The sequence below is a fragment of the Dermacentor andersoni genome, chromosome 7 (assembly GCF_023375885.2).
Source record: "Dermacentor andersoni chromosome 7, qqDerAnde1_hic_scaffold, whole genome shotgun sequence".
Lineage (NCBI taxonomy): Eukaryota > Metazoa > Arthropoda > Arachnida > Ixodida > Ixodidae > Dermacentor > Dermacentor andersoni.
The window spans coordinates 144,399,953-144,424,500 of record NC_092820.1 but is presented as its reverse complement, the minus strand read 5'-3'; the positions used below and the strand labels follow the sequence as shown (position 1 = coordinate 144,424,500).

At 42.5% G+C, this 24,548-nt stretch overlaps 1 long non-coding RNA gene and 1 pseudogene across 1 annotated transcript in view; both read right to left on the bottom strand.

Annotated features, from left to right (window-relative positions):
- Positions 1-901: 901 nt before the first annotated feature.
- Positions 902-24,548, bottom strand: part of LOC129385570 (uncharacterized) — a 39,562-nt gene continuing 15,915 nt past the window's right edge. Inside the window, exons 4-5 of the long non-coding RNA XR_011895848.1 lie at positions 23,172-23,313; positions 902-1,110 (exon numbers count right to left, since the gene is read on the bottom strand). This is a non-coding gene — a long non-coding RNA (uncharacterized lncRNA). The remainder of the gene's footprint in view (positions 1,111-23,171; positions 23,314-24,548) is intronic.
- LOC129385525 (uncharacterized) lies at positions 18,218-18,951 on the bottom strand (annotated as a pseudogene).

The following is a 24,548-nucleotide window of genomic DNA, read 5'->3' as shown; positions in this document are numbered from 1 at the left end:
ATGAGGACGACTGTCCATTGCCTGTCACAGGTGCACAAGGCTAGATCTTCACCGTTTGGTACTCGCTAATTCTGTTGCAGCTTATCTTTTGGCTAATCAGCACTAAGAATAAGAGCCCTGTTTTAGCTCAAGCACATTCTCACAGCATACTGACCCCACATATAATATTTCCAACGCTAATGCTATATTGTGTGTTCAATGGCGGAGACAAATGCTCGCTATCCTACATAAAATAGCATGTTTCGAGTATACACATGCCTATGCATTTCACATCTCAAATCAGTGACATTCGTACTATGTCTCTTATGATGACGTACATTACGCTTCATTGCTACTTCAGGTTAACATTTTTACTCGTGCCATCTATGCTCACACGCCTGTGTTCGAAGCCAAGTTTTTTCATGCGTTTGCTCGCAGCTTAGTAGTTTTGTGGCACGCACCTTTGTTTGGTGATGTGGTCGTATGGCATTATTAGCAACGCTCTTCATCAGTTTTCTTGTTTTTTTGTATGTGTGTTGGCATATCCACGTACCATGCCAGCGCCTTCACAGACAAAAATAAACGGACGCTGGCGTTGGAACTCGCATTGAGCGCGACAGTACGTGACAAAATGTGTACGCAAGTGTACCCCTTTCATATTTAGGCAAGGTCACTTGATGACTTGCCATCAATTTTCGCCGCTGTCTGTAAAAAAATTTTGACGACGTAAATAAAAGCTCGAAACCAACAGTCACTAGATTCTAATTTTCTTTAAATGTGACAAAGCTAGTCAAATTGGGGGCACCGGTTACCGGGAAAAAGAATTGTCCTTTAACATTTATTTAGATAGGGGTCCCCGAGCTAAAAGCCTCTTCTACTTAAATTTGGCTTGAATATCGCAAAAAATTCACTTCTAGCCAACTTTGGAGGTGTTTTTCTGCAAGCTATATTTATTATACTTTCAAATTATATATTCTACATTTAAGAGTGAAAAAAAAACTCGGCATTTACACAAACTGCTAGTGGTAGTTAGCACGTGCACTTAGAAATAGATTAAAAATATTAAAAGTAGTTCTCCCAGGGAATGGAGGCAAGCCATGGTGATCTCCGCGTAAACGAAAGATTTGTGGCCTGAAAGAAAAGAAGAAAAAAATTAAGCATTGTTTTTCAAAAAAAACACTATCTCATTCAAGCCTCATTGCAAATTAATGCTATTAAAAGCACGCTCTGCACCAAGAACAGATATGGCAATTTCGTAAACTGCATGGCCTAGAAAATTCAAAGAGGGCGAATTTGATTGATACATTTATATTTTATGTGAATACTTTAGATTGTTTACGGGGGTTTCGCAATGGTTCTACTCGCATCTTAATGGTTTATTTGAAAGCCATGTATAATACCTCTACATTGTCCGAATGAGCACTGAACCTGGCAACTTTTAACAGTCGAACTCTGTCGAGTGCGCCTAGCTTACAGAACTCGTTGGGTAACTATCATCTATCCAACAAGACTGATTCTTGGGCTAATTGTTACGGTTTACTCATAATAGCAAAGCCTTCAGCACAATTTAAAAAAAAAAAGCAGGGACGTGACAAAGAAACCGGACAGCGCAATCCTGTTTCACTGTCACATCCCTGTTTTTTCAATTGCGCTATAGGCTTTGCCATTATGAATATCAGATATTGTTTCGGATATAATTGGCCTAAGCGAGATTAGAAGAACTGGTGAGGTTTATACAGGGCTGACTAACGGCCATGTTCTCTGCTATAGAGGTACCCAGATAAGAAGCAATACGAGGTAGGATTCCTAATCCATAAGGATGTAGCGGGCAACACTGACAAATTCTAGAGCGTTAGTGAGAGGGTAGCAGTAGTCGTAATCAAACTTGATGAGAGATATAGATCAAAGGTCGTACGACGTTCCAACATCCAGTCACGATGATGATGAAGTAGATCAGTTTTATGAATATGTTGAATTTGCGATGACAAAAATGCAAACTCAGTATACTGTAGTAATGGGCGACTTCAATGCAACAGTGGGGAAAAGCAGGCTAGTGAACAAGCAATTGGCAACTAAGGCGTCGATTCTAGGAATGCTAGAGGAGAGGTGCTGGTAGAATTCGCAGAAAGGACTAAGCTACGAATATTGAACACCTTGTTCAGGAAGCGTAGCAACAGAAAGTGAACCTGGAAAAAGCCCTAATCGTGAAGCAAGAAATGAAATTGATTTTCATACTTTCCACGATCCCAGCAAAAGGCAGGATAAGTGTTAGGTAGAGTAAAGTGCAGGGATCATAGGTTAGTCAGGTCTAGGATTCACCTCAATTTGAAGAGAGAAAGAGCTTATTTGGTCAAGAAGAAACAGGTCAACTTTGAGGCAGTAATGGTAAAAGCAGGCAAATTCAGGCTGGTGCTTGCAAACAAATGTGCAGCCTTAGAACAGAGAGATGAAGATGACATGGAGGCAATGAATAAAACCGTAGCGAGGCTGGTTTCAGTGGCAGCAATTGAAGTCGGAGGAAAGGCACCAAGGCAACCAGCAGGCAAGCTCTGCGATCTAACAAAGGACCTAATAAAGAAACGACAAAAAGTGAAAGTGTCCAACTCAAGAGATAACATAGAATTCGCGAAACTGTCAAAACTGCTCAGCAAAGACAAAATAAGGGAAAATTCAAATTATAACATTGAGAAAGCCTGAAAACTCCGCAAAATATTGACGCATCCTGAAATCAGCGAGAAGGAAACTTGACATAGGACAAACCAAGATGTATGCACTGAAAGATAAGCAGGGTAATATCATCAGCAATCTCGAAGATATAGTAAAAGCAGCGGAAGAATTTTATATTGACCTGTACAGTACCCAGAGGCGTCACAATACCACAATTACAATCAGTAATGAACAGGATATAGAAACTCTTGCCATAACTTGTGATAAGATCAGAAGGGCCTTGCAGTACATTACCACAATTACAATCAGTAATGAACAGGATATAGAAACTCTTGCCATAACTTGTGATGAGATCAGAAGGGCCTTGCAGTACATGAAACGAGGATGAGCGGCAGAAGAAGATAGACTAACAGTCGATTTAGTCAAAGATGGAGGAGACATAATGCCTGGAAAACTGACGGCCCTCTATATGAATTGTCTATGGACTGCAAAGGTCCCAGAAGACTGGAAGAATGTAAACACTATACTAATCCACAAAAGGGGGACGTTAGAGAATGGAAAACTTAAAGGCGCATTAGCTTACTTCCAGTATTATATAAAATATTCAAGATAATCTAGAATAGACTAAGGCCAACATTGGTCTTTATTCAACCAAGGAACAGGCAGGTTTCAGGAAGGGATACTCGATAATGGATCACATCCATGCCATCAATCAGGTATTCTCTGGGCAGGTCATTTAATGCGCAGGTTAGATAACCATTGCACCATTAGGGTTACAGAATGGGTACCAATAGAAGGGAAGGGCAGTAAAAAACAGCAGAAGACTAGGCGGGGCGATGAAATAAGGAAATTCGCGGGCGCTGCTTGGAATCGGTTGGCGCAGGACAGGGGTAATTTGAGATCACTTGGAGAGGGCTTCGTTCTGCCGTGGATATAAAATAGGCTGCTGCTGCTGATGATGATGTGGTATTAAATATAAAGAAGTGTGATATCATATCGTTGCCTAACTGCACAGTTCTAAAATTGATAGGTAGCTTCTATTGTTCAAAATGTGATTTTAACAATTCTTGTATCAAATTTTGACAGCCTGATTTACATATGCACTAATAGGAATGCCTAGAAGTCATTTTTTTCTTTCAAATGCAAAAAGGCCCATCAAATTTAGGGCAGCTATTGCCAAGAAAACAGTTTCTCCTTTACAATGTTTTTACATAGGTGTCCCCGAGCTCACTCCTTCCTTTGAAAAACATGAATCCACTTTGCACACGTGAAGTGACGGTTGCGAACACAGCAGATGGTGTGAAGATTTTAAGTGTGTTAGCTTTAGGATTGTGAAAGCGTAAAAAACACGTGTGCGATGTTGGTCACGTTGTAGAGGTATATAGAGATATATCAACGAGATGAAGAAAGGAAACTGATGAGCCCGATTTTAGTTAATCATATCATGAGAAGCCGACGAAGACACCAAGGACAGCATATGGAAAAAACCTTGTACTTATTGGAATAAAGAAATGAGAAATTTATGGAAACGAAAATAGTTGAAAAAGCTACTGGCCACAGGTAGCGCATAACACCATGCATTATATATATATATATATATATATATATATATATATATATATATATATATATATATATGGTGGCGCAAAAGTACACTGGCTCCGTTGGTATAGCATAAAAGAATAAATACAACATGCTTGGTATCACACCCCGGTACCATGAATGCTGAGACAGCCTTGGTCAAGTTGACTCTGGCGTCATTCTGCTCAAGGCCGGTCTTCCCGCCGAAACTGTTGACAGTGAAAAAGAATGTGTTTTCACGTGCGTCTCGTATCTTCTGTGCTATATACGGGCTCTTTCAGCGAACACTTTCGAAAATTTTTAAAGGTTGCCTTTGGCAGATAGCACAATTCTAATTTGCCAACTGGTCTACACAAGGAAGTGGATATTACTTGAAAAAAAATTAAATGCGTAATCGACTAATTAACAAAAATTCTTTATGTTTTTAACTAATTGCCTTGTGGCCCATATTGCAATTTACAAATTCGAGCCGTGGAGTTCACAAGTCAGATCCACGTAGAATGAATTCACAGGATGACAACAGTTTCGAGATATTCCAAAACTTTGCGGAGAAATGCATTGGCGTTCCGTTGACTTTCTTCACAAAAAGTCCTGCATTGAAGCCCAAAAGTAATTGGAACGCTAATGCGTTTCTCCGCAATGCTTGGCAATTAATGCCTCGAAGCTGCTGTCATCGTGTTTTAACCTAATTATGTGCTTTTATATGCCAAAACCACGATGTGGTTATGAGGCACGCCGTAGTGGGGGACATTAGAAATTGGGACCCCCTGGGGTTCTCTAATGTCCACCTAAATCTATGTAGACGGGCGTTTTTGCATTTCGCCCCCATCGAAGGGCGGCCACCATGGCTGGGATTCGATGACGCGACCTGATGTTTAGCAGCCAAACACCATAGCCCCTAAGCAACCATCGCGGGTGTGTCATCGTGAGAATTTGTTCCAAGTGGACTTGCCTTTCGAACTCCAGGGCTATAATTTGTAAACTGCAATATGGTCCATAATGTCATTGGTTAAAATGTTCATAAGCAGATTTCTAATAATTAGGTGATTATGGACTTTAATGTTTTTGTGTGCAAGAAGTGTCCATCGCGTTAAGTAGACCACCTCACCAAGAAACATTTATTTATTTATTTATTTATTTATTTATTTATTTATTTATTTATTTATTTATTTATTTATTTATTACAATACCTTCAGGGCCAACAGCCACATTACAGGGGGTGGTTGGGTGAAAAACAAAACAATCAAAGAAAGCACAGCAAAAAGCAGAAATCGTAATGCAGATGCCTGTTAAATGATATCCATAGTGATGGCTGTTTTTAAGGATAGCATGTCTTCAATGCAGGCAATAAGAGGCGGAAGGTAGCTCCACTCAGCGCTATTCTTACGTAAGAAAGAATTAGAAAGCACACTTGTTTTGCAGCTAGCCATCGCAACCTCATGCCAATGATCACCGCGTGGTGATATATATGATGGGACTGAAGAAAAAATTCCTGTTTTCGTGTCTGGTTACGAAAGAAAATGCTGTGGAAAAGGCCAAGGCGTACAATTTTTCTACCAACGGCAAGATTAGTTAGACCAAGTATTGATTTCTTTAAAGAAACACTAGCTGTGCGAGAATATTTCTAAAGGATGAAGCGAGCTGAGCGATTATAAACAGATTCTACAGCATCGATTGAAATGAGTTCTATGGCGTCCCATATGAATAACGCATATTCTAGTTGAGGCCGTATTAGTGTTTTATACAAAAGCCAACCTTTATTTAGCGTGCTCTGTCGAATGAGGCTAGCTTAGCGTGTCTCTTTGAGGAACTATCGGACATTGTTTGGGCTATCATCGTCCTTAGTGGGATTAGAACTGGTGAGGCATATACATTCCTGAATAAGGGACTTGTCCTCTGCTATAGAGGTCTCCCAGATAAGAAGGAATACAGGGTAGGATTCATAATGCATAAGGACACAGCGGGCAACATTGACGAATTCTGCAGCATTATTCAGAGGGAAGCTCTAGTCGTAATCAAACTTATTAAACTTATAAAGGTAGTACGAGGCTACGCTCCAACATCCAGTCACGACGATCAGAAGTCGAGCAGTTTTATGAAGATGCTGAATTAGCGATGATAAAATTGCAAACTCACTATACTGTAGTAAGGGGCGACTTCAATGCAAAAGTGAGCTAAAAGCACGCTGGTGAACAAGCAATTGGCAACTGCAGCATTGCCTCTAGCAACTCTAGAGGACAGGTGCTGGTAGAATTCGCAGAAAGGAATAGGGTGCGAATAATGAACTCCTTTTTGAGGAAGCGTAGCAACAAAAAGTGGACCTGGAAGAGCCCTAATGGTGAAACAAGAAATCAAATTGATTTCATACTTCCTGCTGATCCCACCATAGAGCTGGATGTGCAAGGTATATGTAGGGTAAAGTGCAGTGATCATAGGTTAGTGAGGGCTATAATTGACCTCAATTTGATAAAGAGAAAGAGTAAAATTTGTCAAGAAGAAGCAGGTCAACATAGAAGCAGTAAGGGTAAAAGCAGACAAATTCAGGCTGGTACTTGCAAAAAAATATGCAGCCTTAGAATAGAGAGATGAAGATGACATTGAGGCAATGAATAAAACCGTAACGAGGCTGGCTTCAGAGGCAGCCATTAAAGTGGGAGGCAAGGCTCCAAGGCAAACAGTAGGCAAGCTCTCCCAAGTAACAAAGAACCTAATAAAGAAATGACAAAGAATGAGAGTGGTCAACTCAAGAGAACAATTCGCGGAGTTTTCGAAACTGATCAAAAAGGCGAAGATAAGTGATATTCGAAACTATAACGCGAGCAAGACTGAAAAAGCCGTAAAATAAGGACGCAGCCTGAAATCACTGAGAAAGAAACTTGACAAAGGACAAACGAAGATGTATGCACCGAAAGGTAAGCATTGTAAGGTCATCAGGAATCTCGAAGATATAGTAGTGCAGCGGAAGAATTTTATACTGACCTGCACAGCACCCAGAAGAGTCATTTACCTCAATTAGAAATGTTAATGAATAGGATACAGAAACTCCTCCTATAACTAGCGATGAGGTCAGAAGGGCATTGCAAGACATGGATCGAGGAAGAGCGCAAGGAGAAGACGGAATAAGTGCATTTAATGAAAGATAGAGGAGTCATAATGCTTAGAAAACTGGCGGCTCTTTACACGAAGTGTTTATTGACTGCAAGGGTCCCCGGCTACTTGAAGAATGTACATTCTACTTATCCGCAATAAGAGAGACGTTAAAGAATAATTATAGACCCATTAACTTACTCCCAGCATTATACAAAATATTTACCAAAATATTCTGCAATAGAACAAGATCCGCACTGGAATTTGGACAAACTAGGGAACAAAATGGCTTCAGGAAGCGATACTCTGCAACAAATCGCATCCATGTCATTATTCAGGTTATCGAGGAATCCGCAGAGTACATAAGCCTCTCAATATGGCTCTCATAGATTAAGCAAAAAACATTTTATTCAGTAGATACACCAGCAGTCATAGGGGCATTACGTAATCAGGTAGTGCACAATGCTTACATAAATACCTAGGAAAATATCTACAGAGGTTCCACAGCTACCCTAATTCTACACAAGAAATGCAGGAGGATACCCATAAAGAAAGGGGTCACACAGGGAGACACAATCTCTCCGAAGCTATTCACTGCGTGCTTAGAAGAAGTATTCTAGCTATTAAACTAGGAAGGCTTATGACTGAGGAATGATGGCGAATATCTCAGCCACCATCGATTGGCCGATGACATCATTCTATTCAGCAACAATGGAGACGTTTTACAACAAATGATTGAGGAACTAAACAAAGAGAGTGTAAGAGTAGGGTTCAAGATTAATATGCAGAAGGCAAAGATAATAATGAATAGCCGGACAAGGGAACAAGACTTGAGTATTGCCTGTGAGCCTCTAGAGTCTGTGAAGGAGAGCGTTTTCCTAGGTCAACAATTGACAGGGAATCCTGATCATCCGAAGGAAATTCATAGGAGAATAAAAATGGGTTGGATCCCATACGGCAGACATTGTCAGCTCCTCAGTAGAAGCTTACCACTATCACTGAAAATGAAGGTGTAAGATGAGTGCATTTTACCAGTACTGAAATAAGGGGCGGAGACTTGGAGACTGATAAAGAGGCTCGAAAGCAAGTTAAGAACCGTGCAAGGAGCGATTGAACAAAGAATGTTAGGAGTAACGTTAAGAGACAGAAAGAGAGCGGTTTAGATCAGAGATCAAAGGGTATAGCCGATATTCGGATTGACATCTAGAGAAAAAAATGGAGCTGAGCAGGTCATGTAATGTGCCGGTTAGGTAACCGTTGAACCATTAGGCTTACAGAATGGATACCAAGAGAAGGGAAACACAGTCAAGAACGGCAGAAGACTAGGTAGGAGCGATGAAATAAGAAAATTCGCGGAAGCTAGTTGGAATCGGTTGGTGCAGGACAGGGTTAATTGAAGTTAGCAGGGAGAGCCCTTCGACTTGCATTCGACATAAAACAGGCTGCTTCTGCTGATGATTATGACGAAAGTCACTTCAAATGGGATGGAGCCTGAGAGAAGTTTCTGCTCATGTAGCCAAGGGAGTGGTTCGCATTTCTAGTGGCATATTCGATGTCCATGCCTGAGGATATGGTGTTAGTAATGTGAAGGCCAATATATCTATAAGATAGGACACTCTCTAGTGAAACTCTATTAATCTCCATTAACCGAAATATCATTATTATGTATTAGAAAGAGTAGGGGGCCCAAAACAGAACGTTAGGGAACAGCAGATGTGACGGCACAGAGTGATGATAACGAGTCGTTAGCTCATACAAACTGAGAGCGTTTAGTTAAGAAACATTCAATCCATTTGAAAAGATTAGGGTCAATATTCAGGGAACTAATTTTACGATGGAGTAATTGATGTTACACCATATCGAAAGCCTTAGCAAAGTCTAGAATGATACAGTCGGTTAGCAAACCACTATCTATGCCGATGCGATTAGTGAGAGTTAAGTCAAGCAAGAAAAATTCCTTCGAAAGCAGTGCAGGCAAGAAATAAAGAACGAGTTGCTTTCAAGAAAAGAAACAAGATAAGAGAATCTATAAGAGATATAAGAGTATCTATAAGAGATAAGTATTGTTTGAAGAGTGTAAACACCCTTGCTACCTTCCAATCAGCTGGAATTGTGGAGTGTTGAACAGACTGGGCGAAAAGGTGCGCTGAGTATACGCTGGAATAAACAGCAGTATTTTTCAAAAATTTTGAATTGATGTTGTCAACCCCCCAACTAGACGATAACTTGAGGCCCTGTATTAGCTTCAGAACACCTGTGAAATTGAAGAAAATGGGGCGTATGGCGAAAAATTAGGCTACCTGCTGCAGGCAAGCGTCAAAAGTTTCTGAAAGTGTTCAGTTAAAGACTTTACACACACACACACACACACACACACACACACACACACACATATATATATATATATATATATATATAGAGAGAGAGAGAGAGAGAGAGAGACCGAGAGACAAAGAAGATCCCGCGCCAGCTAGAGAACCGTCCCTTCGTGTCTGGCTGCTGGTAGTGTTGCTTGCTCTTGCCTTAGCGCGTAACAAACTGGTAGAGGTGCGGGGTAATCTAATCTATGCACCGAACCCCTCCGAACAGCAGAAGCTCCCGCCACGTACGGGTGGTTACGCTGTACACCGCACCAGCAGAAGTGTCCGTGGACAGGTCCCTGAGTTTGGACTCCTCCCAGGGAAAGTGGCAGCTCAGACCACCCCAACCGGTTCGGAAGACACAACGCCGATTCACTGTACGCTACTCAATCCGCGAACGTCGAATCCCTTCAACGGCGCCATACATGAGGATGTTGAAAATTGGCTGGTATACTATTAACGTGTTGCCGCGTTCAAGAAGTGAGATGACGCAGACAAACTGAAAACGTATGTTTCAGTCTTAACGATGACGCACGTGTTTGGTATGAGAACTATGCAGATGCCCTTACTTCATGCGCAGAATTCAAACGCTGGCTGCTTGAGACGTATGCGAGCCCCGACCGCAGAGAGCGAGCTGAGAGTGATCTCCAGTAACGTATAGAAATGCCAAATGAAGATGTCGTAATGTATGTCGAGGACATGAAGTGTCCCTTTTGACGAACCTACCGCAGCATGTCGGAAGAAAGGAAGGTGGGTGGGGTACCTGATGCGCGGAGTGAAAGAGTAGCTGTTCGGCAGTCCCGTGCACATTTCTTCCAAGACCATGTCAGATTTTCTTTCCGAGGCTGTCACTATGGAACAGACTCTTTGGCAGCGTGCACCATCATGCGAGCGCCAAGTGAACGCTGCCTCACCTACGGACTCGTTCGGGGCTCCCGGGAGCCACGTCAATTTCTTTTGATTGCTCATTCGTTCCGTAGTCCGCGAAGAACTACCCTCACAGACAACGCTCAGCTCTTTGTCCAGCGCTCTCCGTGACGCAGTCCAGCATGCGCTAAGAGAACCACCCTCCAACACAGAAGTTTGACCGCTAAGAACTGACAGCCCCCGTATGGAATATTCGCAAGCTTGGAGGCAACCAGCCCCTCGTGCCTCCCCGCTTCGCAACGCGTGCCTGGCGATGCTACAGCTCGTCCAAGTAGCCTCGGGTTACGAGGATCACTGACAGGCCCGAAGGAACTCATAGGTGTGATCACCTGATCGCCCTCCCGTTTGCTTTAACTGTGGCGAAGCTGGGCTTGCCTACCGACAGTGCTCCTATCGAGAGCTCAGGCTACTGGGATTCTCAGCAAACTCACCGCTACCTAGGTTCGGCCAGCGTCCTCCTGAAATTCAAGAATACGTTGCCCAGCAGCGCGGATCCCCATCAGCTCGACACCAGTCACGCTCCCCTTCGCTGCGACGGTTTTCTTCGGCTCGCCGTACGTATTCCAGTGTGTTGCAGGGTCGGTCGCCCAGCCCGCGCCGGGAAACTAACCACAACGGCCTTCGGGGACCAAGCCGCTCAGTTTTGACGTACTCAAGGTGTCCTACTGACACGGACGCACGATGCATCGACGATGACAGTACCTGCGGATTACGGAAGAAGAGTTTCCTTGGACATTCCTGTACTGCTAGACGGTCGTGAATTGACTGATTTAGTGGACACTAGAGCGGATTAGTCTATAATCAGCGATAAACTGACCACACTTCTGAAGAAAGTGACGACGCCTTGGAATCAAACGCCGGTCCGTACAGCTGGAGGGCACATCGTCACACCACTCGGCATGTGCACGGCACGAATGCAGGTTCGCGGCTCTGCCTTTGTTCCCAGCTTGATCATTCTTTATCAGTGTTCTCGAGACGTAATCATCGGCACAGACTTTCTCGGGGAGCACGGAGCTATCATCAACATCCAACAACACTTCATCACTTTCTCGACAAAGCGCGCCACAGCGACGACCAACAACACCATCCACCCTCGACCATCTTTTAGTGTCATCGACGACGCTGTCACGATACAACTGCATGCAAGTGTCGTGGTTCATGTGGCATGTGACAGACTCTTACACGATGAAGCGGTCACAGAAAGCAATCGCTCGCTCCTGCTTTCTCAAGGTGTTTGCGTAGCAAGAAACCTTATTAATCTCCACGATGGCCACTGTGAGGTTCTAGTGACGAACTTCAGCTACGAACATCGGCACCTTTTCCCCGGTACTGTAATCGTCTACACCAACTCGATCGCCGATGAAACTGTGTGTTTTGTTTCCGAGGCAATCGGCAGTGTCGAAGTACGTCTACGCAACGTCGACATTAGTACAAAGATTCCTGAAGAAAACAAACAACTCCTGCGCGAGCTCTAACTCGACTTCCACTCTTGATTTGCGTGGTCGTCGAAGATACGCAAACATCGATTACAGCACACCGCATCATCACCTATGACGACGTGCCCCCATACGGCAAAAGCCTTATTGTGTTTCCCCGACGGAACGACATGCGATTCATACACAGGTGAAGGAAACACTTCAAGACGTCGTAATACAGCTTTCGCGCAGTCCCTGGTCATCGCCAGTCCTTCTTGTTAAAGAAAATGGCACACATCAGTTAAATGTGCACTATTGGAAGCTAAACAGCTTCACAAAGAATGACGTCTGCTGGTTACCTGGTGTCGACGATTCTCTGGACAGGCTGAGTCGCGCGAATTATTTCTCCTCTATTGATTTTGAAATGTGGCTACTGGCAAATTGAAGTAGATAAGCGGGACCGGGAGAAAACTGCTTTTGTGACTCCGGACGACGTTTACAAGATTAGAGTACCCCCTTTCGGCCTCTGTTGCACTCTAACCACATTCCAGCGAATGATGGATACCATTCTCGCTGACCTCAAATAGAAAGGTTGCCTCGTCTATCTCGATGATGTCGTTTTCTCGGAAACATTTGACGAGCGCCCTTGACGCCTTCAGAATGTACTCCAAGCCACTCGATTGACTGATATTACACTCAAGCCAGAGTTAATTGGTCAAGTCGTGAGCGCACCAGGTGGTCGGCCTGATCTCGAGAAGACTGGTGTCGAAGCTCCTTTCCTAGCTCCAAAAGACAAGAAAGCTGTCCGACTATTTTTGTGCTGGTATGCATAGTATCGACACTTCATTCAAAACTTTTCGAAGATTGCAGAGCCGCTATTTCGCGTTACGCGTGACGACGTACCATTACTCTGGACTAATGAAGAGCAGACCACCTTTGCGAAGCTACAACGTCGTTTGTCTTTTCCTCCGGTGCTCGGCGATTTTGATGAGGATGCTGACACATAAGTGCGCACTGACGCCAGCAATATCCGTCTCGGAGCCATCTTGGTGCAACGGCAAGACGGCACTGAACGAGTTATCGCCTACGCGAGCCGCACTCTGTCACCCGCAGAGTCCAATTATTCCACCAAAGAGAAGGAGTGCCTCGCGGTTTTTTGTTCTACTACAAAGTTTAGACCGTATCTCTACGGGCGGCCATTTAAAGTGGTGACAGATCATTCTTTGTGCTTGTTGACCAACCTCCGATACCATTCTGAATGAGTGACACGTTGGAGTGTGCGACTACAGGAATTTAACATCACCATCGTTGTATGGGTCAGGCAGAAGACATGAAGTTGCTGACACACTATCACGAGCACCTGTTGAATCTCAGAATCCTGGCGAGGAAGATGACAACGACTACCTGGGAGCCTTCAGCGGGCCGGATCAACTCAGTAAACAGCGATCGGACGCTGAGTTAAGGCCAATCATCGATCACATAGAAGGCGGCATGTTGTCCATTCCTCGCCCTATTTACGAAGGCTGTCATCATTTTGCCTACGAGAGCGCATCTGATACAAAAAGCACAGGTGCCGGGGACAAACCACATTTTCTAGTAGTACCTGAAATCCTTCGTGACGACATCCTATTAGCCTGCCATGACGAGCCTATATCTGGCCACTTGTGCTACTCAAGGACTCTGGACAAGGTACGGCAATTGTATTACTGGCCTAGACTGATTGCATGCGTCAAACGCTACGTGAGAGGATGCCATGAATGCGAGCGCCGCAAGCCACCATCCTTCAAGCCTGCAGGCCTTCTACAACCCATCGACCCTCCGTGAACGTCGTTTGATCAAATTGGATTGGACCGTCTTGGACCATTTCCCTTGTCTTCTTAAGGCAATAATTGGAGCATTGTCGCAACTGATTACTTGACGCGTTACGCTGAGATAAAGGCACTACCATGCCGTACAGCTTCTGAAGTTGCCGAGTTTTTTATGCATTACATGGTGCTTCGGCATGGCGCACTGTCATTCATCATCACTGACCGAAGGAAAGTTTTTACGGCGAAACTTCTGGACGTCATTTTCAAATTGAGTTACACGATTCATCGAAACCACGGCATACCACCCCCAGACTAACGGCTTGACAGAAAGACTAAACAAAACACTGGCAGACATGATATCTATGTACGTGGATGTGCCGCACAAAACGTGGGATGAAATCCTGCCATACGTAATGTTTGCGTAGACCTCTGGCACGCAGGTAACTGCACGATTCATGTCGTTCTGACTCGTTTATGGTCGCGCTGTTCAAACTATGCTAGACGTAATGATTCCGTATGAAGACGTCGATCAGCTCCACAAGGTAGCTCCTGACGTCGGGGAGTACATTCAGCGCGCCGACGAAGCACGTCGACTGCTGGTGTGCACATAAGACAGCAGTAGTGTACAGAGGAAATAAGGTACAACCTCCACCATCGGCGAGTTACAATGAGCGTGATGACCAAGTTTGGGTTTCGACCCCTATTAGACGGCGAGGCATCTGCGAGAAACTCCTGAGAAAGTACATCGGACGATACACAGTACTAAGGCTGTAAGCGACGTGAACTATAAGGTGATTCGAGACGGAGACCTGCCATCGCTCAAGCGCCGATTACAATGTGCAAAGATTATACATGTCGTTCCCCTCAAGCCGTATGTTATACGGTGATGTTATTATAGTGTAGTGGTGAAACAAACCTTCTTTCTTTATTTTTTTTGCCGTAGTCCCGTCGTCCTCTAATTAACTGCGAAGCGTTTTTTTTTTTTTTTTTTTGTTCCCGACCACCGAAACCATTTAATTTGCCTCATGTCATGTCCGTGTATGTGCTAGCGCCTTCTAGTTTTTTTTTTTTTTTTGTCTTACTTGATTTGTGTATTTTCCGTGTACGTCTTGTGTTTGAGCATCGTGTCGATTCATCATTGGGAGGGGAAATAATGCCATCTGGTGTTTTGAGGCAGCAAACGTTCAGCATTGCGTGCCCAGCAAAAACGGCGAAGAAGACGATGACGACAAAACGATCCCGCGCCAGTTGGAGAACCGTCCCTTGGTGTGTCTCTGCTGGTACTGTTGCTTGCTCTTGAACTTAATGTGTGACAATATATATATATATATATATATAAATATTTATTTATTTATTTATTTATTTATTTATTTATTTATTTATTTCTTTATTTATTTATTTATTTATTTATTTGTACATACTGCAGCCCCATAGGAGGGCTATTGCAGGAGTGGGCAAAAACAGTGTTGAACAAAAATAAAGTGAAATCAACATTGACTCTTACAATATCTTTACAATCATTTACAAAATCTTACAAATTGTTTTCAACGATTCATAAAAAGCAACGACACAGCAATACGCACACATAAAGTATAAACTAAACCTGATTTAAATAGTTACATATACTGGTTTTTATAGACAGCAATTTCAAATTCGCTTACCGGGAGTGAACGAACGCAGCCAGGCAAGGAATTCCATACTTCTATTGTGCGGGGAAAGAAGCTGTACTTGAAGGTATTTGTACGGGCATAGAGAGGGTTAAGATTAAGCTCGTGGAAATTACGCGTGCAAGAAGGCTTGGTGAAAGATATGCAAGCTGTGTTTGAAGTGTGGTATGACTTGTTAATTATGTTGTGCAAAAATTTTAATGATTACACATCACGACGTACTGAAAGTAATGTTAGATTCAGCGTTGGGAGGGCGGACGACGGTGAAAAATAGCGGTCATATACCGATGTAAAATGAAACGGACGGCTTTTTTCTGAACTGCTTCTAGTTTGATTATGTTGGTTTGGTTATGTGGTGACCAGACTGTTGCGGCATAATCGATAATGGGGCGAACAAGAGTTTTATACATTAGAAGTTTTGTTGCTTTCGGAGCCTTTTGCATAGTACGACGTAGGTATCCAAGCTGTTTTAGGGCCTTTGAACATGTTTGGTCAATGTGTGTAGTCCATGAGAGATTGTGAGTAAATGTTACGCCAAGGTATTTGTATTGTCGAACTCTGGTTAAAGGAGACCCATTCAATGAATATGTCGCAATTACAGGTGCTGCTCTTTTCGTGAAGGACAAAACAACCGTTTTTTTTAAATTAATGTTCATTTTCCATTTTTCACGCCAAGCACTGAAAGAGATAAAGGAATCGTTTAATCGCTGAAAACTATTCGGGGAATCAATCACGTCGTATAAGACGCAATCGTCAGCACAAAGACGAATATTAGAGGAAACATGTTTTGGGAGGTCATTGACATAAATTAAAAACAATAAAGGACCTAGGACGGATCCTTCAGGAACCCCGGAGCCTACTTCAAGTATGGATGACCTTGCAGAACTAAAGTCGACGTATTGGGACCGGTTAGAAAGGAAACTAGCGATCCAATTGACCAGATGGGAATTTTTTAGTATTGCATTTAATTTTTGCAAGAGGTGAGAATGAAGTAATGAATCGAAAGCTTTAGAAAAATCAATGAAGATAGCATCAATCTGTTTACCGAGATCCAACTGATAAGCGATGTCATGGGTGAAGTCGGTTAACTGCGTGATAGTACTGAAACCACGTCTAAAGCCGTGCTGAACATTACTTAGAATGGTATTGGACTCCAGAAAATCTATTATGTGTTTGTAAATAATATGTTCCAGCATTTTGCACGATTGGGAAGTTAAAGAAATGGGCCTGTAATTCTTTATGTCTGTCTTCCTGCCTGTTTTATACAAGGGTATTACTCTTGCAAGTTTCCACGATGAAGGAACGATTCCTGTATCTAGAGACTTATTGAATATAATTTCAATATAGCGTGATGTCCATTGTGAATAGCGAAGTAAAAAGGAATTAGGAATACCGTCGGAGCCACTAGACTTTTTTGTGTCTAAATTTAGAATCAAATTAAGAACGCCATTAACATCAACGGAAATGTCGGAAATAGAAAAATCTGAATCATTATCAAAAGCAGGGCAGACATGAGAATCATTTGCGTACACCGAATGGAAATATTCATTGAATGCATTGGAGATGCGTGCAGGATCATTTATAGTTTCATCATTGATAGTGAATGAAGATGAAGCTTCAGTAGTAGGCATGACAGAACGCCAGAACTTCCGAGGATTATTTCTTAGTAAACCTGGCAGCTCGATATGAAAGAAAAAATCTTTGGCCGTATTCATTTTCAAATTTAGTTCCTCTTTGGCAGAGGTGAATCTAGCAATTGCATCAGGGTCATTACTGCGTTTTGAGCGTCTCAGTCTTCTAACGCGGCGTGATAACTGCAAGATTTCTCTAGTCATCCAAGGGAGGGCACGATTTTTTTTCTTAGTTTTTAACGGAACAAAGCATTGAATACACAGCTTTATAATGTTTTCATATTGGCGAACTAATGTATTCACGTCACAGTCTTTACTAAGTGTGCAAAACGATTCAAAACGTTCTGATAAGACATCAAGAATAGACGTGTCGTCAGAGCGATTAAAGTCGAAAAAAGTTTGAATTTCGGCACGTGGTTTACAAACTGTGCAGTTTAGCGATATGAACACTGCCCTGTGATCTGAAATGCCGTCAGTAATTTCACACTCAGACAGCTTATCAACAAGGTCTGAACTAATGAACACCAGGTCAAGAAGTGTGTTTTGTCTTGTTGCGCCATTGACTACTTGTGTAAGCCCAAAAGATAAAGAAAAGTTAATTAGTTCGCTACCTAAACAACTGTGATGCGATAGTGAGGGCCAGTGAATATCTGGTGTGTTAAAGTCTCCCATTAGAATTAAGCTAGATGCATGAAAACTGTGCGTGTTGATGTAATCAGCGAGAAGAAAAATGATATCAGGTGAGGAGGCAGGTGGATGGTAGAAAACAGAGACTATGATTGTTTTTTTGCCTAAGTATAATTTACACCAAACAGACTCAAGATCTGCTGGAGGACAGATAACTGAAAACTTTAAATCCGATTTTAAAAAAATGGCGACACCGCCTCCCCTACCAGTTTTCCGGTCTGATCGGACAGCTACATAGCCGGGTGGAGTGATTTCAGAGTCATATATGTGATCTTGAAGCCATGTTTCAGTGACACCAATGAAATGAGGGGAATAGGAGGCTACCAAGGAAAGAAACAGCGGGAACTTATTTACTAGACTTCTTGCATTCAAATTCAAGAAAGTAAGCTTGTAAGAGTCGCGAATTTGTCAAGGTGAAGATGACGTGGCCGGGAGAGTGTTGTCAGAAAGGCTCGAATTATTCACTACGCCGTTTACAGCGAGACCTGAATCGTCAACTAGGGCATTAGCTGCATCATTCCACCTGTAGCGGACACCATTTATAAAGACATGGTCATAACGCAACCTCACCACAGAGCCATGGTCACGAAAAGAAGAGGTTCTGCCCATAGCTTTTTGCGAATGGCACGTACATTAGCCGAGTAATCTTCAGTTATGTAAAATTTTGTTCCTTTCAGCTTTGAGACAATTTTCATTATTTCTACTTTGTTCCGAAAGTCTAGTACTCGTAATATAACTGGGCGCGATCTACCTTCACGTTTGGTGCCAATTCTGTGACAACGTTCGATGGGCGGGCATTCAATTTGAAGTTTCTCTGTGAAAAATTGGTGTACATTAGACAAAAGCGTATCTGTGTTTTCGGCATTGTGTTCACCAAGTCCATGCAAAATTATATTGTTGCGTCTCGAGCGATTTTCAAGGTCATTATTTTTTTTAATTAGTTCCGAAACAGCCTGAGATAAAGAGCGTACGTCAGAACCAGAATGGTCATATGAGACTTTAGGATCAGCGCTAGTTTTTTCGAGAGCGGCCACACGGGATTCCAGAGCGTCAAAACGCTTGTTAACAGTTTGCTGAAAAACCTTGATGTCAGCGATGTCTCGAGCGATCGTTTTGTGCCCAGCCAATAGTTCTGTCAGCATTCCGGAAATATTGTTCAAGTCATTATCAGGTTCAGCAGATGAACACGAAGTTTCGTCTGAATTACCGGTGTTACGAATCGTCTTTCTCGGGGGACTGGGATTTAATTATATATATATATATATATATATATATATATATATATATATATATATATATATATATATATATATATATATATAATATAATATATATATATAATGACGAAATATAGTGCGACATACGTTCAACAAGCACAGTATATTTGACTGACGTTTCGGCTGGTGGACCAGCCTTTGCCAAAGTCAAAGTCACTTTGACAAAGGCTGGCGCGCCAGCCAAAACGTCAGTCAAATACACTGTGCTTGTTCAACGTACCTCGTACTCTTTTTCTTCAATTGATTACCGGGGCCAGCGTGAACTACTCAGCCATATATATATATATATATATATATGCCTCAATGTGCCCTCTTGGATGAACGAGGTTTTCCCAATATGTTCTACATCTTCCTTCTATCGTCATCGTCACCCATCATGCACCTCTTTCTTCCCTCTTTCTTTCCCTCTTCCCCTTCCCCCAATGCTGAGTAGCTGGCTAGAGGAATATACCTCAGGCCGACCTTTCGGCATTTTGTGTCATTAAACTTCTTTCTCTCTTCTCTCTCCCAATAGAGCTGAACATGTCACAGCCAATAACTTTTCATGGTTTTCGTGTGTATTTCCGTCGAACAACACGCTTTACCCTTTTGCAGAAAATTTGAAAGCATTCTTTGCGTGAACATTGTGCTGTGTATTCCCACCCTGTAACAGCCCGGCAGGGCTAACAGTGTTGAAAACAAAAAAGAGATAAGTAAATAAATGTCATCAATTGCATCCGGAGTGCCACGGGCATCTATCTGTCTTGGGGCCTTTGCTCTTCTTGATTTATGTTAATAATCTGCCCAGTGTATAACACCACAATCAATAATTCTGGTTGCAGATGATTATGTAATATACGAGGTGTGACACAAAAAAACGAGACTGTTACAATAAATTATTGTACTTACAGAATCAGTTCTCTGTGACATTATCACCTTCAAAGTAGCCCCCTTCAGCATTGACGCACTTCCGCATTCAGTGCGGCCATTGCTGGTAACAGTTCTGATATGAGGCTTTTGGAAGGCCCTTCAGGAGATTCTTCGTTTTTGCGTGAACCTCTTCAACTGAGGTAAAATGGTTTCCCTTTAAACAAGATTTATCTTTAGGAAATAAAAAAAGCTCGCATGGAGCCAAATCAGGTGAATAAGGAGGATGCCCCATCACAGTAATGTTTTTACTGGTCAGAAACTGCGTGACATATAGGGCCGTGTGAGCGGGTGCATTGTCCTGATGCAAGAGCCATCCATCACTCCACAAATGTGACCCTTTTTTTCTAATTTTTTCACGAAGTTTGTTTAGTACTTCAGTGTAGTGAGTGAGTGAGAAACTTTTATTTGGTCCAGCAAAGCGCGATAAAACGCGCACCCGGCTAATCCCACGACGGGACTGACAGATCTAGTCTGCCGGCCCGATCGCGGGCGCGCTGGACGGCCAGGATTTGATCCTCAAAGACAGGACTTCGCAGGAGCGCGTCCCACTCTTCCTTGCTGAACTTCGGGCCCAGCGACCCGCACTCCCAGAGCATATGAGGCAACGTAGCTTTCTCACCACAGGCCACGCAAGAACAATTTGGATAAATCTCTGGATATATGCTATTAAGGGACGCCGGATTTGGGTACGAATTCGTTTGCAGAAGTCTTAGTGTGACCGCCTGCGGCCTGCTTAGCTTGGAGTGAGGCGGGGGGAAAACCCTTCTCTCTAAGTAAAAGAATTTCGTGATTTCGTTGTGTGTGAGAGGAGCGTCTCTGTGTCCGGTAGTAGTGTTGAATAACAGTCTGACCTCTGGGAACCGGCTCAATCATTGAATTCCATTAATATCAAAGGAGAAGATTAACATTGCCTTGAATTTTGATAATGACTTCTTTATATTTTCACATGCCTTGCAATTTTTGGACATTGCTTCCACATCAATCACCTTTCCTGTGACTACTGATATCAGAGAGACACAACCATTCAAAGAGTTCCCACGCTTTTCCAAAGAGCCGTCCCCCGATACGCCACACTCGTTACTGCCGACAACCTGGAGCACTTCAGCAGCATCCATCACTGACTTAGACGCGACAATTTTCCCGGCATCAAAGTGCTCGCAAGAAACCTTGTCATAGGCGGAATGACAAAGTGGCAGTGGTCTATTCATACCCTTCGAAAATGTCAAAGTACCAGTAGTTCCTTTCCCGAGCTGGCGGATAGCGCAGATAAGCAGAACGTTGTTTTCAGCTGCATTTGCTGTTTTTTTTTTTTTTGGTGAGGAAAACAAACGTTGGTGGGCACATTCACTACATAACACGGCGTATGCAAAACATACCCCTTGGCGCGAACGCTCCTCAAGCTTCAGTGAAATGTTTTTGCATTCCGGGCACGCCAGCGACGACAAAACTGAGAAAAGAATTTCGACATCTACAATCCTCTTCCCCTGTACCACAACACTTCCGGTGGCACTTAAAAGTTTTCCTGCAGCTGGCCCAGTTTCACTTCACTTGCGGAAACCGCAACATTCACTTCACACTTCATAGAGTAGTTCGTCGTGCACAGATTGCCGTAGAACTTGCGTTTCGGCATTTGTTTCACTCGTAACTTAGCCACAACTTGTTGTGTGATGTAAGACAACAATGTAGGTCACTGAAGTGATGAAACAATAGCTTTAAATGGCAGTACAACGCGTCGCTGCAGTGTAAACACGATGTCACGTCGTGCGACCCGCATGGCAATGTGTTCAATTTGAATAAAGAAATGATTACGATCACCATTGCTCAATCCTATCAACCTTTAGAATACGTCGTCACAAATTCATTAAAAAGTATCCTGCGTATTTGTGCACAAACGTAGGTTCCTTTTAAAATTTTAAATGTAGGTTTCATTTTCACAAAATGTAACTTTTAGTTTTAGAGAGGTCTGCCGGCACTTGCAGAAACATCATAGCTTTCGACAGAACCAGATAAAGAGATAATTTTTGCAGCAGCGCAATTCTGAATGTCTGTAGATGCTTAAAATAATAAAAAAACTAAATTCGCTGTTTTTCAACAAGAACGTGGTTTCCAAAAGTGGCAACATACTTTATCGCTAACAAATACCTTATCCTTCCCATATATAACGATCTGTCATGGGATATGCATGTTAATGCTAATCGCATGTTAGGATATCTTGATCGTAATTTTTCTACTGTTCCGACGTCTACAAAACTAGCACTCTACAAAACCTTAGTTTGCTCAAAACTACAATTCGCATCTGCTGTATAAGCTCGCGCTTACATTCAGTGGAGACATGAGTAAAAAAAAAAACTTCAGCAGCCTATGAATACAACCACGTGCACATTCCGCGGCGTCCATAAGGAAGCAAAGCTGCAGCGAGCACGATGTAGGGGTGTGGGTTTAGTGTTAGCATAGAGCACACGAGGGATCACAGCTGCCAGCGGAGTGTTGCCTTTGTTCTTTAAGTTACTGCAACTCCTGTGGGATCAAGGAGACTAAGTACACCTCTACCTGCTTATATGATACCCGTATGGTATGCTCCACTGACCTACAAGTTCTGTGAAGTGCATTTGATTGTATTCTTCTTTAAAAACTGTTTTATACAAAGTTCACGCGTGTGTGAAAAAATAAAAGATAAATCACAAGTTATGTTACATCAACATCAGATAAGGGCGACAAGAATCTAACCACGCAAGTGATCTTTTTTTAATATGTGAATGGCCATCGTTCTTTGGCTCTTTTACCCGTGTTTGCGGTGGTCGGCTGCTGATGGTCGGTTGTCAAACTTTGGAGCCAAAAGGTGCTGATGCAATGGCCATGTGCTCTCACACGACAGTTGTGATACTGAACATAACTAGTATAGCTCGGTGAGGCGTGCACTGCACTGTGACAGCTCCGAGTGCCTGAACAATTCAAAATTTTGGTGTAGTGCTCATGAATGACTGCCCTCATCAACTTCTAATTAAAGGAAATACCTAGCAAGAATCACTCGGCTATTCGCTCCCATTGACGCTCACCATTATTGTACGCAGACTTATTCCTTTCTCTATCTAAGATTTATATTTCGAGAAAGTAAAGAGAGTCTTTGCAAACAAGTAGCTATGAAAACGGAAATGGAAAAATTGGCATTCACTTACCCGCCACCATCCAGTATTCGTAGTTCTGCCAAGACACGGCGAAAGTTGATAAGTATTCCTTGAACGAACCCGTGCTAATCAAGAAAATGGCCACTGGTACTGCAGCCCGCCTTACGAACTCGATGGCGGCTCTTCCCATGCCCTGATGTAACAGAAAACAGCCGGTACATTTTACGAATGTGTCAGTGTCACATCATAAGGAATTATAGTTTATAAACAGCTTCTGTATATATATATATATATATATATATATATATATATATATATATATATATATATATATATACCGGGTGTCCGAATTATTATGTACACAGATTTAAAAATTTGAAAATGTCACACAGCTGGACAGAACCAAAATATTGTTGTCCGCCGTCACTTGGAGATACTCATATTATTTTCTTGCATTCCGCCTAACTACACATTTGGAGGTCTCTAATTATTCAACTTCCCAAAAGTTATAGTTAGATTAAAAATGTCAATGACAGAATTGTGGAGCAACATGATCTCCTGATACAGCTTTCTGTTGCTCAATACGTGCTACACGAAAGTTTTTGCAAATGTCAAAGTAACCCGCAAATAAACGCAATATTGGTGCGTTACTGGCTGCTCGAGCAAGCGACTGGCTTGGTTAATTAAGTATTCGACGTGATCATTCCACAATAATTTACATTTTATATGCGTGCCTCAGTACTTACATTTACATGTCGTTTCTAAAGCAACTTTATTCAGGTGGTACACAGGAAGGTTATCGTTAGACCGGGATGCTCTCATAAATTTATACTTGTTAACCTTAAGTTCCATTCACCACAATCGGCACCAATTGCTATCGTTATGACGGTCCGCCTAAAGCAGGGTAATTTCGTGCTCGTTAGGTATTTATCTCAAGATGAGACATTCATCTCCAAATAAGTGAACGTCATAAGTAATTGCTGAAGGTAAGGGATCAACATAGATACCGAATAAGAAAGATCCCAGGACGGAGCCTTGTGGCACACAAGATTGAAAGTCGCTATGCGGTGAATTATGACCATTAGCTGTCACGAACTGGGAATGGTTAACGAGAAGTGACTCTATCCATTTTAGAACACTATGATCAATGTTTAACTTGCTTAATTTATAAAGCAAGTGTATATGGCACACTTTGTCAAAGGCTTTCGAAAAGTCTATGCAGATGAAATCGGCAAAAGAAGATTGGTCTAATATTTGGTGCAGTCTTTGAGTAAACGTTAATACTTGCGATTCGTATGAGAATGATTTTTATATCAGGGTTGTGATGGCGAAAAAATGAATTCGACGCAAGAAAATCCGCAAGTTAGTGAAGATTTGTTCTAGTAGTTTGAAGCAGGTACCGTTTCATCATAATTGGTAGGTGATGAT